The 16241-nt window shown below is 39.3% G+C and overlaps 1 protein-coding gene and 1 pseudogene across 1 annotated transcript in view; both read left to right on the top strand.

The window, feature by feature from the left end:
- Window positions 1–8198, top strand: part of LOC129494090 (uncharacterized) — a 45053-nt pseudogene extending 36855 nt beyond the window's left edge.
- Window positions 1–16241, top strand: part of RALA (RAS like proto-oncogene A) — a 72995-nt gene that overhangs the window by 29030 nt on the left and 27724 nt on the right. The window lies entirely within an intron of this gene.

Here is a 16241-nt window from a genome sequence, read left to right as displayed (position 1 = left end):
GGAAATACAAATCAAAACCACAATGAGATACCACCTCACACCAGTGAGAATGGGGAAAATTAATAAGGCAGGAAACAACAAATGTTGGAGAGGATGCGGAGAAAAGGGAACCCTCTTACACTGTTGGTGGGAATGTGAACTGGTGCAGCCACTCTGGAAAACTGTGTGGAGGTTCCTCAAAGAATTAAAAATAGACCTGCCCTACGACCCAGCAATTGCCCTGTTAGGGATTTACCCCAAAGATTCAGATGCAATGAAACGCCGGGGCACCTGCACCCCGATGTTTCTAGCAGCCATGTCCACAATAGCCAAACTGTGGAAGGAGCCTCGGTGCCCATCGAAAGATGAATGGATAAAGAAGATGTGGTTTATGTATACAATGGAATATTCCTCAGCCATTAGAAATGACAAATACCCACCATTTGCTTCAACGTGGATGGAACTGGAGGGTATTATGCTGAGTGAAGTAAGTCAATCGGAGAAGGACAAACAGTGTATGTTCTCATTCATTTGGGGAATATGAATAATAGTGAAGGGGAATAGAAGGGAAGGGAGAAGAAATGTGTGAGAAATATCAGAAAGGGAGACAGAACATAAAGACTTCTAACTCTGGGAAATGAACTAGGGGTGGTGGAAGGGGAGGAGGGCGGGGGGTGGGGGTGAATGGGTGACGGGCACGGAGGGGGACACTTGACGGGATGAGCACTGGGTGTTATTCTGTATGTTGGTAAATTGAACACCAATAAAAATTAATTTATAAAAAAAAATTGGTCATCTTAGAAATAACTAAAAAGTATATTTATAGAGTAAGAAGCAATTTAAATTTAATTATCTGAGTGTCTACCACCCTCTTTCCTACTCTGAATCCTATTTTCAGAGTTTATAGATAGTTCGTTCATTTTTCACCATAATAAATAATCAGAAAAGAACTTTCCAGTGAGCCAAAATTTGCCTTTATCTTTTCTTCAATATTTTTAGTTTTAAATTCTAAACATTTTCTCCCAGTCTGTTGCTTATCCTTTCATTTTCATTTTTTTTTTTTTAGATATTATTTTTAAGTGATTTCTACACCCAAATGAGGCTAAAGCTTACAGCCTTGAGATCAAGAGACACACGCTCTACCACCTGAGTTAGCCAGGCGCCTCTCATTTTCTTTTTGAAAGGGAAAAAAAATGTTTAAAGTATGAACTCAATCCATTTGATGCCTCTCAAAAGATGCAATACTTTTCTTCATTTATCAGTAAAAGAAGTTAGAAATCAGCTTTAAGAAAACTCAGCAAATGGCGAACAAATGTCCTTGGAAGTCACAGTCACATACAGAGAAGAGAGGAGGGACAGATTGGATACCACCTGCCTTTATGAGATTCATCAAATACTGCCTACTCAAGGGTGGACAGAAAAGTCAGCTCTCAAAAAGGAATATGTGAGGCATTTACTACACACCTTCCTAAGAGCACTTGGGCAGGAGTGGGGTGGGGAAGACATGTTTTCTAAACTAGATCTAGGAAATGGAATCAGTCTATCTTCTACACCTTAAGGGCTGTCTGCTGGTTAATAACTTTGGTTTCTTTTTTTTTTTAAAGATCAAAGAAAAACCAAACGCATACCCCCAAAATGGAAGAGAAACAAATACCACCAAGATATCCCTGGTTATTCTCCAGAGCAGAATCAGGGAGCAGCTTCGGCAATCCAAAGTAGTCCATTAACAGTCATCACAAGTATGACTTGCCTTTTAAACAATGACAAAAAATTTTTTTTTTTTTTGAAACAACAGATCAAAAACTAGTACTGATCACTTTTCTGACAATACAGAACTACTCAGAATTAATTAGCATCAGAGGTAAAGGGGCCAAACCGATGGACCTAGTCTCACACAAGTGCATGTGGCAAGGTTCAGGGTATTAGTTGTGATTGGAAAGACAGATTTTAATTTTTCATCTTTAGTCTGATTTAAAAATGGCTTTAGTAGGATGTTAAACCAGCTGTGCGGCAAGGGCTCTGGAGATAAGTTCATAGTGACACACACCAGGAACTCCTCTGGTTCCAGCTGTGGGGCAGCCAGTCTTACATGGTCAAACACATTCTTTGGGCCTTTCTGTGTGAGTTCAAAGCACTCCACATTCTTGATAGCCCTCAAGCAGTCTCTGGAGTGATAGGCTTCTCTTTGTTCCTAAAGCTTCTCAGTAGTAGAGAGGTCATCTCTGAGATCAGTTTGGGTCCCAACAAGCAAGACAGGAGTCTTTGCACAGTGGTGAATTATCTCAGGCACTCAACTTTTCTTTCACATTTTGAATGAGGACAGAGAAAACAGTGAAAAACATAAAGTCCAAGAGTATGTGGCTCTCCACCAGTCATAACCATGACTACATAGTTGTCAAAAACAGTTGGTACATATTCAGATGGAAATACGCCTTGTAGGCTATCAGGAGATAGGTCTTTCCAGCGACACCATCGCCCACAGCAATGCACTTGTTTATTTGTCTACAGTACTGAGACAGTTTTGTATCTATTTTGAAAATTTCAGATTTTGTGTTGACCTCTGCTTCTCCACTGGGACCTTTCTATAGAATCTTTCACTTTCTTCTTCCACCTGCATCATTTTTTTTTTAAAGTAACCTCCACACTGAGTATGGAGCTTGCTTAAAAAAGTCATGACCCCAAGATCAAGAGTCTCGTGCTCTACCAACTCAGCCAGCCAAGCCCCCCTCCTTTTATTTTCTTAACTGTCTCTTATGTTTTGAAGACAGAAAATACTTTTTAATTTTTTTTTAATTTGAGTATAGCTGACGTACAACAGTATATTAGTTTCAGGTGTATAGCATAGTGATTCAACAAGTCTGTGTGATGCTTTGTTCACCACAAATGTAGCTACCACTTGTCATCGTTATGGAATGAATAAATCACAGGAATAAAAGGTACACCACAGGAATATAGTGGATAACGGTGTAATCATTTACTTAACTGTCTTTTAAGAGTGGAAGTTTCTAATTTTGTTGCCCAATTTATCAGTTTGTTCTTTTGTGGATTTTGCTTTTGGTATTCTAAGAAATCATTACTTAACCCAGGGTCACATGCCTAATCCAAGGCCACATGCCTAATTCTATGCTTTCTTCTAGAAGTTTTGCAATTTTAGCCTTTACATTTAAGAATGGTCCAATTTGGGATGCCTGGGTGGCTCAGCGGTTGAGCGTCTGCCTTTGGCCCAGGCCCTGATCCTGGATTCCTGGGATCAAGTCCTGCATCGGGCTCCTTACAGGGAGCCTGCTTCTCTTCCCTCTACCTGTGTCTCTGCCTCTCTTTCTGTGTCTCTCATGAATAAATAAATAAAATCTTTAAAAAATAATAAAAACAAATAAAAGAAAAGAATGGTCCAATTTGAGGTAACTTTTGTATGGGTACTTACCTTTTTTTTTTTTTTTAACATATGGATATCCTAATGGTTCCAATATCATTGTTGAAAAGACCATCCTTTCTTTTACTGCATTGCCTTTTTCACCTTTCTCAACAGGTGTCAAAAACTGAAGAACCCACTTTTCCACCAGCAGGTGAATGGATAAACTAGTTGTTGTTAATATATAGTTTTTTGGGGTGGCAGGGTCAAAGCTCTTCTTCTAATACTTTAATTTTTCCCAGGCTTTGTACGTTATAGTTGCATCCCATCTACTGAAATATGACTAGCAATTCAGAGTTCAGAACTAACTGAATTTTCCTGCTTCTGCTTCTTGGATTTATGAGAATAACAACTATATTTAGGCTTCAGAATTTAGTCTACTGGAATAAAATACAGGCTTCATGTATTCATCCTTACTGTTTTTCAGTATGAAATCTTAAAAGGGCATGTGAGAGGTTTTAATATTTTATTTTTCTTCCTTTCAAACTTTGAGTCAACGTTCACTAATTTTGGTTAGATATGATTCTCTGTAAGGCACTACTGATTCTTGATGTCAGCAAGAGATGGCAAGAACCCAGAAAGGATAAAGGTAATTTATGAGCAGCAGACAGTTTTCTGGCAACTGGAATGCTTTGTTGCAAAAGAGAGTTTATTATTAAAAGTTTCTTTGTCTTCATACAGCACCTGTCACTGCCCGTGTTTTTCAACACCTGGCTTAACACGAAACTACTAGAGAGCATATGAAACCAGTTCTTTAGGAGGTTAGTTGAACTCAGCCCTCCAGTATGATGGATTGGTGGCTGTGGAAGCCCAGAAGTAGGTACCAGTTCCTGGTAAACACGCTCAGCCCATCCCTTGACCTGAACCCTGGGTTTTGGGATAGAGTGAAAAAATGAGGATTAGAATACTGGCTTCAAAAGTCATTTGTGAATACGCAGTGATTTCATGTCTGCTCTAACCACACTGACACAGACACATAGTTTCTGCTGGTTCATACCATCCTGGGTCAGTTCCAGTTTTACCTCTGCCACAACTTTCTGCGGAATTTCTTGCAAGTGACTTAATTCTTCTTTGTTTTAATGAAAGATGAGAAGATTAGACTATTTTAAGACTTCCTTCTGTGGGTTTTCAGTGACATTCTATTTACTTGACTTAACATCTCACAGTGAAACTTTGAGGTAAGAATGAAAATAACTTGTTAAACCCTATCACGTGTAAAATTGGAAGAAATAGGCTAGTATACTGAAGGGGATATTGTATTGGATGAGGTCCCTAGGTAAATCTCACTTTCTGAGGGGGTTGGACCTTCCAGATATTCTCTCTGATTATCAGATTGTCCTCTATACTGAAGCCTGTGAGTCTTACATGATAATGAGATGCTACAACTTTGCTTCTAACCCCCAGTTTGAATTTAGGTGCACATATTTAGTGTTCTCATTTTAATATATTTTGAATTTTACCTAATGCCTTCTTCTCTCTTCTGTTGATTACATGGGTTTTCGCATTTGGCTTATTCATGTGACCATATTTTATTTATTGTTTTCTGGCATTCTTAATATTAAGCTGTTAATATTTCTGGGATAAAACGCATTTAGCTGGAAAAAGAAAACCATACTTAACTGTAATGTGTTCTTCTTTACTAAGAGGTAAAATCCAAGTATTTGTGTTTTATGAAATGTCTCTTTATTGGTGAAATGGTAATGAGACCTTTTTTTTTTTTTTGTATGATTATTGCTGTTTTGGTACCACTGACTTTTATTACCCAAATGAAATGTTTTGGGTAGCTTTTCTGTGCTACCCATGAGAATTATCTTTTCATGTTTAAGAGAAATTACCTTTAAAACTGTCTGGGTCCCAGGGCACCTAGGTGGTTCAGTGGGTTCTGACTCATGATTTTGGCTCAGGTTATGATCTTGCCATTGTTGGGTCAGGCCCCAAGTCCCCACATTGGGCTCTGTGCTCAGTGCAAAGTCTGCTTCAGATTCTTTCTCCTTCTCCCTCCCCCTCTGCCACCTCCACTCATGTTCTTGCTCTCTCTGTCTCTCTCTCTCAAATGAATAAATAAAATCTGTCTCAAATGAATAAATAAAATCATCATAGAGTACATATAAAACAAACAAACAAAAACTGTCTCGGGCTCAAGCCTTGTGGAGAGGTCATTCTTGCCAGTTTCTTCCATAATGATAGTAAAGTTTAGATGGTAAACACTTAGGATCTATATTTTTTAAAGTCCTAGATTCATACCAGCAGTGTGACTTTGGACACCTGTTAAAACTCTGTGTGACTGAGCTGTAAAATGTGGGTAATGGTTTTAATGTCCTTTAATAGTCTCGAGATTAATCAAGTAGTTGAAAAAATGTCTAATATAAATACTCAATAGATGAAAATATTTTCCTCCAATGTTATTGTCTTCAGGTATTTTTTAATTGTCCTCCCCCCCCCTTTTTCCTACTTTCCTTGGAATTTTTCTCCCAGCTTCTTTCTTTGTTTTTTTTTTTAAGATTTTATTTATTTGACAGAGAGAGAGAGAGAGAGAGAGAGCACAAGCAGGCCGAGTAGGAAAAAAAGCGGCAGACTTCCATCTGAGCAAGGAGCCCCACACAGGGCTTCATCCCAGGTGCCCCTCTCCCAGCTTCTTGAACCATGTTTGGCTGAATGCTCTGTAAGATAGTCCTAGAAGAACATAAAAACTTAAAAATATTAACCTTAGGTAATAGGACCACACAGGTAAACTTTCCCCTTGTCCCTTTACTCTCCCAAGTTTTATATGATGAGTACATGTTACTTTTTATAATCATCATGAAAAACTGAGTGAAGGAGGAGCTCATGTCTCATGTATGTGTATGCATGTGTGCATGCACACGCATGTACGTGTGCACAGGAGGGTGATCAACGCTAATGATAACATTAAGAGTACTTAACAGGGATGACTGGGTGGCTCAGCGGTTGAGTGTCTGCTTTTGGTTCAGGGAGTGATCCCGGGGTCCTGGGATCAAGTCCTGAGTTGGGCTCCCTACAGGAAGCCTGCCTGTCCCTATCCCTTGTCTGTGTCTCTCTTTCTGTGTGTCTCTCATGAATAAATGAATAAAATCTTTAAAGAAAAAAAAAAAGAGTACTCAACAGCATTTGCAATAACCCTCGGAAATGAGTCTGTAGTAAACAGATTTGCAATGGAGAATTTAGTTGATAAATACTCAAGTTGTTATTAAACCTAAGTTCAGATTGGATATTTCTTATATTCACTGTTAGAATTAAAAAAAAGAATTTTTTTAAAAATTAAAAACAGTGATATCTCTTGTCTTTTTGCTGTGCCTTACTTACACAGTAAGCATTACACATACCAAAAGCTTAATGTGATTAGATGGATGCCTGGTGCCATGTATAATATCAAGTCAAAATTTCAGAGGTTACCAGTTTACATTTTCTTTCTTTCTTTCTTTCTTTCTTTCTTTCTTTCTTTCTTTCTTTTCTTTTCTTTTCTTTTCTTTTCTTTTCTTTCTTTCTGTGTTTTGAATGACTCCCTGTTATTATTTAAAAAGAATTGGTGTAAAGAATTGGCTGCTGGCCCTCCCCTCTGCCCTGCAGCTACCCGCTGCCTTCTCTTCATCCAGCATAGCCCTACTGCACTCTGACCGCCCCACATGCTGTCTGGGTTCAATACGGCCTTCCACCCACGTCTCGCTCTGCAGCCTCCTCCAGATCCAGCTCATGGTGGACCCTTGTGGAAATAGGGTCTTCAAATCCCATCCTGGGAGTCCCCAGAGTCTTTAAGAGAGACACCAACAGCAAAAAGATGAATCTGGGAGTTGGTGCCTACCGAGATGATAATGGAAAGCCTATGTGCTCCCCAGCATCCAGAAGGCAGAAGCCCAGACTGCTGCAAACAATATGGACAAAGAATACCTACCCATCGTGAGATTTGCTGAATTTTGTAAGGCAGCTCCAAAACTAGCCCCAGGAGAGAACAACTAAAGGTTGAAAAGCAGCAGATACGTCACCCTGCAGACCATTTCTGCAACTAGGGCCTGAGGACTGGAGCCAATTTTCTGCAAAGGTTTTTTTAAGTTCAGCCGAGGTGTCTTTCTGTCCAAACCACCCTGGGGAAATCACACACCCATCTTCAGGGATGCTGGCATGCAGCCACAAGATTAATTGATACAATAACCCCAAGACTGCAGCTTTGACTTTACAGGCTCTGTGGAGGACATTTTGAAAATGCCACAACATTTTCTCCTGCTTTCCTGTCTGAGCCCACTGCCCCATGGGAGTGGACCCTCACCATGTGCCGTAGGAGGAAGTGGCAACAGTGATGAAAGGAACAGTCTCTTGACGTTCTTTGACATGGCCTCCCAAGGCTTTGCCAACAGTGATGGCAACAAAGATGCCTGGACTGTATGCCACTTCGTGGAACGGGGCATTAATGTTGGTCCCTGCCAGTCCTATGCCAAGATCATGGGCCTATCTGGTGAGCACATGGGAGCCTTCACTGTGGTCAGCAAAGATGCTGATGAAGCCAGAAGGGTGGAGTCACAGTTGAAGATCTTGATCTGTCCCATGTATTCCAGCCCTTCCCTATCAGTGGAGGCCAGATTGCCTCGACCATCCTGACCAGCCCTGACCTACAAAAACAGCGGTGGCAGGAAGTAAAAGGCTTGGCTGACCAAGTCCCGATCATGTGGACTCAGCTGGTCTTCAGCCTCAAGAAGGGAGGGCTCCTTCCACACCGGCAGTAGCACATCACTGACTGGACTGCCATGACTGCCATGTTCTATTTCAGGGGACTAAAGCTTGAGCTGGTGGAGAGGCCAAGGAGTTCTTCATCTGCATGAGAAAGGATGGACACACCCCGCGGCAGGGGGCTTCCTTGCCCAAGCCTTTCTCCAGGTCACTGAGTAATTTCCCTGTGAGAGGGACCAGAGCCGACCTTCCTGTCTACAGCCTCCACTGTTGTGAGATTCACACGGAAGAAGGAGGGTGGATGGATGGTGGCAAGCAGGTCATTCTTTCAACCACAGTACTTAAACACTCAACCACTGAATAAGTTTCTCAGAAAAGAACATGTAGTGAAATAGGGCAGAGGCATCTGTGGTGGGTGTCTGAACTTTGTGGCTCAAAACCAAGCTCCTGCTCATCCTTTAACTCCAGCTATTCCAGAAGAGCTTACAAGAAAGACATGGCCCAAAAAACCCCATCGATCATGCCATTGTGAAGTTCCAGAAGCTTTAACTGCAGCACATTATGGTGTTGGGGACACCTCTGTAGATCCAGCATGAGAATAGCACCTACGAGAGGCGTTGCGGGAAGACCTGGCTCTAACATTAGCCGGCAGCCTCGTGTTTGTCCGCTCGTGATTGAACAAGCTTATCCACACACCTCGTTACAGAAATCTGTTTCACGAAAACCAGCAAGTGTGCTGCCACTGCAGCCAGGGAAATAAAAGATGCTGTTTCCTGTCTTATTTAAGAAAAAGAAAAAGCTCTGCTGTTTAATGCTTTTGGGCATTTTAATGTTCTTCTCCCTTCGCATTGCTGTTCTTTCCCTTTGGCACAAAGCTTTATAACTAGCCTCGATTTTCATCCTGTTCTACTGTTCAATTGACCATCAACCCCAGCCTATAGGGATTAGTTCAGCATCCTCTTCAGTGATTGTCTCCTGTCGGGATGCTCCCTCTGCCTGGTTGGACCTCTTCCTCCATTCAGTGCAGTAGTTGAGTCTCTCATGTCACATCAGCAGCAGGCAGGGTAGGGCAGCACCAGGGCAGAGGAGTATCTGGGCTTTGGTTTTAACCTGTGTGTGCTGCCGGCTGGACTCAGGCTTCACCCTTTGGAAAGATCACTACAGTCTGCTCCAATCATGTAGACTTATTACAGCCTGGTTTCTCTGTTATAATAAAGTTTCTATAGCCCCCCCCCCAAAAAAAATAAAAAGCATTGGCTATTCAACCACATTTCCATAAAATAGAAACTCAGCAAGTGATCAATTAAAGACTATAGTAGAGGTTATTTGGTACAAAGGGAATTTCTCTTTATTGCTATAGAGTTCATCTGTCCTGTTTCATGGGGTGCCTGGGTGGCTCAAGCTGTTAAGCATCTCCCTTCAGCTCAGGTTATGATCCTGGAGTCCAGGATCAAACCCCACATTGGGCTCCCTGCTCAGCAGGGAGTCTGCTTCTCCCTCTCCCCCTCTGCCTGCTTGTACGTGTGCGCTCCCCCCCCACTAAATAAATAAATAAATAAATAAATAAATAAATAAATAAATAAATAAATAAATAAAATATTTTTAAAAAATAAATTCCTGGTTTATAAAAATAGTTTCAGTACTTAATTTGCAGAGCATGACTGATCACTATGGCCCTTATAAATTCTTACTTTTAGCCAACCTGTCTCAGTGCTATGAAGAAAACATTTAAAAAAAAAAATCACTTCAACACTTCTCTCTAGCAGTGAAGACTACTGGCTCTCCTTTCTCTTTTCTCCCGCTTGTGCCTCACTCCTACTCCTTTTCTGTGCCAGATATTGCCTAATCTTAACTTTTTCCTTATTTATGATGATTTGGCCACTCATTTCAGGAAACCTATTTAGTCTTAAAATTGGTACTGAATAATTGTTTTCTTTAAAACTGAGGCTGATTTCGGGTGCCTGGGTGGCTCAGTTGGTTATCTGCCTTTGGCTCAGGTCATGATCCCGGGGTTCTGGGATTGAGCTCCATGTCAGGGCCCAGGGATCATTCCCTGTTCAGTGGGGACTCTGCTTGTCCTTCTTCTGCCTCTCCCCCCTGCCCCCCGCCCCAACACCCTAACTCATGCACTCTCAATTGCTCTCTCTCAAATAAGTAAATAAATACATAATCTTTTAAAACTGAGGCTAATTTTAATTAGATGACTTTGAAATTTTCATAATTCCTGAATTTGAAATATTTTGGGATTTCAAATAAGCCAACTGAGGATTTTAACTCAGGTTGTAGTGAAAGCCATAGACTCACTCATCCGTATCCCCAGCTCCCAGTGAAAAGACAGAGGAAAATAAAATTTACAGACAGAAGTTTGTAAATTCATAACAGCATTGAGAATGAGAACAGATGGAGTGACCATCAGCAAAGCAGAGACTTTCCAGGTTTTAGAAGACAGAAAGCAGATGGCATTGATGGGGGAACCAGGGTAGAGGAAGCCCCAGGCCAGCATACCCATGAGGAAAGCTGCAAGTGGAATCTCTTCTTCCCCATAGATTGCTGAAGAGACTTTAAGCTGAGGCAGTAGGAACAGAGCAGAAGAGATGATAGGACAAGGTATTATATATGTGTATATTAAGAGCTAACTGGGTATCCTACCCACATACCAGCCCATGCAAGTGTTGCAGTAACATTGGTTCCCGTGCTAATTTTGGAAATCTACTTTTGAAAAAAGTTTCTTTTTAAACTCTCATTTTGAGGACGACTGGGAGTTCCAGTGAAAGTGTTAGTGACTGAAGGTAACCTCTGCTTGTTTTGGTTTTTGGAGAAGAATCTAACCTGGCAACCTGTTCCTTGCCTGTGAACCTTGAAGTGAGCTCCTCTGTGAAAATGCCAGTGAACGTGAAGTCTCCAGATCTGTCATGGGAAGGAGATCTAGTCACCACCAGAAAAACCTGCTTTGCTGGACTGAGGAAGCTAGAGGAAGAAAGCCTAGCCAGTGGTGACTTGAAATTAAATAAAATGTAGTATGCTGTTATTGCCAGATTAGTATAGGATGTGAATTAACAATTCACAAAATAACTAAGTAAATGGAAAAAATATTCACCCTCTTCATGTAATCAAAGATGGAATAGAAATAACAATGAGATCTTTTTTCTAATATAAAAGCAGATTTTTTTTTAAAGAATTCTGATTGCTTAATAGGAATGTTGTGAACAGTTAATTATACAGTCCTATTGAAAAGGAGTTGAATATTATGTCTGCTAAACCTTAAACAGTCCATTCATTTATTTCTGTTTCTTGGAGTCTACCTCATGAAAGCATTTTAAATGTAGAAATAGATGGTCATTCATCGTTACACTGAATAATTCTAACCGGCTATAACATTTTATATTACAGGTCTTGGTAAGTAAGCTTCTATAATACATCTACAGAATGACATACTAAATAGCCATTAAGAATTATAGCCAGGAAATCAATAGAACAACCCAGAAGAACAAGTATGACTTAACTGGAAAGGGATGCAGAAGGCAAACTTGTGTGTTTATAACCTCTTCCCACGGTGTCTCAGTACTTGATTGTGAGATCCTTGAAGTCAGGGATCCAGACTTGCTTATCTTTGTGCCCACCCACTACTGCCCCCCACCCCATGCCTTGGCATGGTACCTGACCCTCAGTAATTATATGTTGGCTCAGAAGATGGGCATAGGAAAAAACAGGAAGGAAATCCAAAAATAAGCCAAAAGATGAGAGAAGCCACTTTACACAGAGAGAGCTAACTTACTAATGAAACATGCATTAAGAAGTGGAATTTAACAGATGTCTTCATGTGAACTTAAGTTCCTTAAAAATATTTCATGTGCTAATGACTGTTTACTGTTAAACTTTTTGTCAGTATTTCTTCTAATATCTAGGGTTTTTTTTTTGAAATTTATTTCAGAGAGAGAGAGAGCAAGAGAGCATGTGCATGTAGGGGGAGAGGGATAGAGGGATAGAGAAAGAAAAACTCAAGCAGACTCTGCACTGAGCACAGAGCTTGACCCTGGCGCAATCCTATAACCCCAAGATCATGACTGGAGCCAAAACCAAGAGTTGGTCACCTGACCATGCCACCCAGGCACCCCTCTAATACCAAGGTTTGATATAAGTCTTATTTAGTTGAATAATTTTTAAGCAGGATCATTTAGATATAATTAGTTTAATTATTTTTTTCTGGTTGCATTTTTTAAATTAGCAAAGCTTCCATAGACACTATGAAGTTCATAAATCTATAAACTAGAGAAACTATAACAGTATATATTATTTATATTTATATATATACACACACACACATATATATTTAATTTATAGCTCACACACAGTAGAACCTAAAGCAAATATAAGTTGCCCAAATTATACTTTTTTGTTAGAGCTGTTAAGCATCCAGGCTCTGAATATTATTTTTTTATCCAATTTTGTAGCTGGTAAATTCAGTAAATAACACTTAATGTATTTAATTTTCAGATAAGTAACATTCTCATGGTTCAAAATTCAAATGATTACTTTCTGTTGTGTATCCTTCCAGAGTTAGCATAGGAATACAGAAGCGATATGTATATCCTTTATAATAATTATTTGCTGTTTTCCTAATAAACTACATAATCTTATTTCAGAAGCACATTTAGGTGTTCAAAGACAGATGTTAAAATAACTGTAGATAGTGATTTACAGCTCTTTTACTCTTTTACCTTTTGGGTTCCACCCTGTTATTTATTTCTCAGCATTACTGAATCAAGTCATGAAGTGGTAACAAAGCCACTGAGGCCAGGGTGAAAAAAACACTTATACTTGGGCTATACTTAGATTCTTATTTTAAATTATTTTGATCTATTAAAAGATCAGTATTGATTTCCATAATTTCCGTTCATGAATTCTCACCACCTACCCCTCCCCACCACAAAAAGCTGCTTGTTCCTCTTCTTTTTTCTTACCCATGTCCATTCTAGGCAGAAAGTTGGGTGATTTGGGTTGAACTTTCCTTTCCTTCACCTCTCATATCTAATCTGTCCCCATATTGAGTGTCTCTTGAATCCATCCACACCCTCTCCCTGGTCCACAGTCAAGTCCACGTGGGCCTGTAGCCTTCCAGCCATCTGCCTGCCTCTGAGTCATAGTCTCTCGCTTCAAAACTCCTGGTGGGTCTCCACTGCTTGGAGGACAGGAATCTAAATCCCTAGTACATAAAGTTCTGTTTCTGTCCCTTTTTACTTCTGGCTTCATCTCTCACTCTCGCTCTGGGAGTCACCTGGTCAGCTAATGCTTTGTCTTTCAAGTCTTACCCTTCCTCATTTGTTCTAGAGAATTTTTGTTAGTTTTAACTGCCGCAAGGGCTTTACCTTTGTGGTGCTGTTAGTAATTTTGCCCTGGGCTGAATATATGCTGCATATAAAGGTAGGATCTTCTAAAAAGATGAATGTTTATTTCCTATACTTACCATATTAGACATCTTACATACTGCTGTTTTGTTCATGTTAACTTTGGCTTTGCAAATGAGCAGAGACCCAGGGAGATAAAGTAATTCGAGCCTTTGTGATTTTAAGGGTGTAATTTGATATCTCTCATGTTTGGCAAGTCATATAAATTTATTCGACAAGGCAAAATGTTAGACCATCTTTAAGCAGTTTCCAGCTACTGTACCCTTATAACAGTATTATTTTCCTTAGTTCAGTCTTTATTGTAATTTTGTATCCTCCTTATTCAGTGCAGCTTGAATTGGAAAATATTATGTCGTTACATTTCAAAAATAAAACAGTGCCTCAGGGACTTTCTAACTTGGATGTTGATTGTATACTTTAAAATGAAGATCTCCTATGAGTTTAGGGTGTCAGTTACTACTAATGTTATTTATTATTTCACCTGGACTTCTTCCACCTTCTCTTTTTCATAATGACTAATTAATAAGGTTTTGCTTATAAATATTCAAAACAGTAGTTTCTCTTGTCACTTAAAATTTGTCATAGATTTATTGGAATTCCAAAAGTATGAAATAAAAAAAAATATGATTGGACTTCATCAAAATTGAAAGCTTCTTCTCTTCAAAAAACAGGTAAGGAAAATGAAAAGATAAGCTACAGATAGAAAATATTTTCTTATAAAGGCTTTTATACGAGAAAATATAGAGAACTCTTACAACTCAAACTCACTGAAAAAACAAAAACCCAATTTTTAAAAATGGACAAAAGATTTGAACACCAAAGACATATAGATGGTAGACAACCACATGAAAAGATGCTCAATATGATTAGTTTTTAGGAAAATTATAACCACAGTGAAATACTGTTACTCAAACTATTAGACTGACAGTTCCCGGATAGAAAGCAACTAAAAATCACATACATGTTAGTGGAAATGGAGAAGGGCATAGCAACTTGGAAAACATATTTAAACATGAAATTACCATGCAGTTTAGCAGTCTCTTTCCTAGATATTAACCCAAGAGAAGTGGAAACACACACACATCCACATATATGCGCGCACACACACAAACTTGTATGTTTATAGCTTCTTCATCTTTAACATATTTTAAATGGAAACAACCCAAATAAATGTAGATGGAGAAGCAAATTGTGCTACTTCCAGACAATTGAGTACCATCCAACATTAAAAAAAGATGTATGCACTACTGGTACATGTAACAATATGGATGTATCTCAAAAGCCATAGCTAAGAAAAAGAAACCAGGCACAGAAGTCTGTATGTATAATATGGTCCATTTATATAACGTTCTGGAAAAGGTGATAGGAACTAAAGTTGGATCAGTGGCTGCCAGGGGATGGGGTCAGAAGGGAAGCATGACTGCTAAGGGGTAAGAGGAACCTTTTTGGGGGAATGGAAATGTTACGTATCTTGATTGTGGTTGGCTACATGACTATACATTTATCCAAATTCATTAAAAAGGTGATTTTATTGTATTTAAACCAAACTGCCTTTGAAGGAAAGTTAAAGCCAGGTTTCAACATCAGAAATTATCTTCACAATTTTTTTTAAAGATAGATAGATAGATTGATTTGAACAAGCAAGAGAATGAGCAGTGGCGATGGGCAGAGGAAGAGAGAGAGAGAAAAAAAAAGAAGCAGACTCCCTGCTGAGCAGGAAGCCTGACGTGAGGCTCACTCCCGGCACCCAGAGATCATGACCTGAGCTGAACGTAGATGCTTAACCACCTGAGCCACCCAGGCCCCCATATCTTCACAAAATTAAGGGTAAAGAAAACTCTAGGACATAGATCAGAGGACTCCTATTTTTTAAATAAATTCTTATATATTAAAAAAATAGTAGTCTTTTTCATTACCAGATTTTGTGCCTTTACCAACATACAATTTTCTTACCCCCAAAACAGGATCTTAATTTCATTTATTTGAGTCACCCTTTATAAAGTTACCTAGGTACATTATTAAATTCTCATGTATATCTTAGACCATTTTGTTAATCTTATTCTGTTATGTACCCTTTGTGAAAGCTGTTGTAAATTCAGGCTTTTCTTCCATTTTATATATAAACTTTTTTAAAAAATTGTTAGACATTTGGTTGTTTCCAGTTTTGGCTACTGTGAATAAAACTGAACATTCTTGTACAAGTCTTTGTGGACATATGTCTTCATGTCACGTACCTAATTGTAGGAGTAGAACTTTGGGTCGTAGGATACGTGTATGGTTAGCTTTTTGAGAAATAGCCACTTTTGAAAATGATTGTGCCATTCTTTTTTTTTTTTAAGATTTTATTTATTCATGAGACAGAGAGAAAGAGAGAGAGAGAGAGAGAGGCAGAGACACAGGCAGAGGGAGAAGCAGGCTCCATGCAGGGAGCCTGATGTGGGACTGGATCCTGGAACTCCAGGATCATGCCCTGGGCCAAAGGCAGGTGCTAAACCGCTGAGCCGCTGAGGGATCCCCGATTGTACCATTCTTATACTTCCATCAGCAAAGCATAAGAGTTCTCATAGTTCAACATCCTTGCCTACATTCAATATTGTCTTTTTAACTTAAACTTCTAGTGGGCATGAAGTAGGATATATCCTTGTCACTTTAATTTGAATTTCCATCTGATGTGGAGCAACTTATTATGAACTTTTTGGCCAAAGAAATACCTTTTATGAAGTATTTATGAAGCTCAAGTATTATGCCCAGTTTTTATTGGGTTGCTT

Source organism: Nyctereutes procyonoides, unplaced genomic scaffold, assembly GCF_905146905.1.
Source record: "Nyctereutes procyonoides isolate TBG_1078 unplaced genomic scaffold, NYPRO_anot_genome, whole genome shotgun sequence".
In the NCBI taxonomy this organism is placed as follows: Eukaryota; Metazoa; Chordata; class Mammalia; order Carnivora; family Canidae; genus Nyctereutes; species Nyctereutes procyonoides.
This window is presented reverse-complemented; position numbering and strand designations above follow the sequence as displayed.